Raw genomic sequence first — 1,394 nt, 5'->3', positions numbered from 1 at the left:
AATTGTTTACTATCTTGCATGCTTTGGATAGCCCAATTGGAGGCTTAAATTGAATTTTTTAAGTCCAAGCATACCTTCTTGTAGAAGGCATCGGCCCGTGTGGATGCATTTATTTGTTTTAAGTGCATTGATATTATTGAGGAGTTTGGGAACATCGTATATAGAGGTTAAAAAATTGAAGTGTTGGTGTGTTGACTTATTCTAGTGTATGTATGGTCGTAGATCACTTAATCGTCATCTTGCTCCTGTAAATCAAAATCTCAAAGTTTCCCTTCGGCATTTAAGAGGTAGTACTAGGGATAGTCATCCTAATTTTCTAAAATTTGAGTTTTCATCACCTTTAATGGAAGACCCAATTGATCCAATTGAAGATCCCATTGTAGATCTTGGTCATGTGGATCATAACGGTGTGCACCGCCCACCACAAGTTTATATTGTGGATCCTCAAGGTGTGCATCCACCCTTGGGAATGCCACAACCAGTTAATCATGCGGTGCAACAACCTAATCTAGGGATGCCAAGGCCAAATGTTGTTCCCCCAATTGGTGAGCAACAACAACAATATGTTCAAATGGCATACCCTCAACAAGGTCAAATGGCATACAATCAGCAAGGTTAAATGCCATATCCTCCTCTCAATCCTCTCAATCCTCCAATGGTCCTTAGGGATCATTACACTCCAAATCAATATAATGCACCCACTTGCATTCAATTGCCAAATTTCCGTGCTCATCATTATGAGATTAAGGCTTCCACCATTAACATGTGCCCCCTTTTCTATGGGTTGAGCAATGAAAAGCCTTATAAACATTTAGATGAGTTCTTGGAAGTTTGTTCCACCGTGAAAATCACGGATGTTCCTGAAAAAGTCCTAAAAATAACGCTTTTCCCTTTCACTCTTCGGGATAAAGCTAAATATTGGTTTAACAACTTGCGACCAAATACAATCACCTCTTGGGCATAATTGCAACAAGAGTTCCTAAAGAAGTATTACCCCGCAAGTCGAACCGATGCCATGAGAACTTCCATTCGTGAATTTAAACAACAAGAAGGAGAACCCCTTCATGAAGCATGGGAACATTTGAATGACTTGCTACGGAAATGTCCACATCATGACACTCCTAAGTGGCAATTAGTTCAATGTTTCTTTTCAAGTTTATCCGATGCCAATAAGGGTATTGTTGATGCTTCTTGTGGCGGAAGCTACATAGAAAGAAATGAAGATGAAATTTGGCTTCTTTTCGAAAAAATGAGTGAAAACTCAATGCATAGATCTTCATCTTCTAGGGGTGGTCACTTAGCAAATATGGGAGGCAAGAAAGCTCTAAATCAAATAGACTCTTCCATGGAAATTGCCGCCGAGGTCAAAAATCTTACTCAAAGATTTGATAAAT

At 39.3% G+C, this 1,394-nt stretch overlaps 1 non-coding gene across 1 annotated transcript; it reads right to left on the bottom strand.

The window, feature by feature from the left end:
• Positions 1-1,012: 1,012 nt before the first annotated feature.
• LOC132315232 (small nucleolar RNA R71) lies at positions 1,013-1,119 on the bottom strand. Its single transcript, XR_009483603.1, has one exon. It is a non-coding gene; the product is annotated as a small nucleolar RNA R71 (small nucleolar RNA).
• Between the last annotated feature and the right edge of the window lie 275 nt (positions 1,120-1,394).

This window comes from Cornus florida, unplaced genomic scaffold, assembly GCF_030987335.1.
Source record: "Cornus florida cultivar Cherokee Brave unplaced genomic scaffold, ASM3098733v1 CherokeeBrave_3.0.0_Hap2_Chr06, whole genome shotgun sequence".
Taxonomy (NCBI): Eukaryota; Viridiplantae; Streptophyta; class Magnoliopsida; order Cornales; family Cornaceae; genus Cornus; species Cornus florida.
The sequence above is the reverse complement of the archived record's forward strand: the minus strand, read 5'-3'. Positions and strand labels throughout refer to the sequence as shown.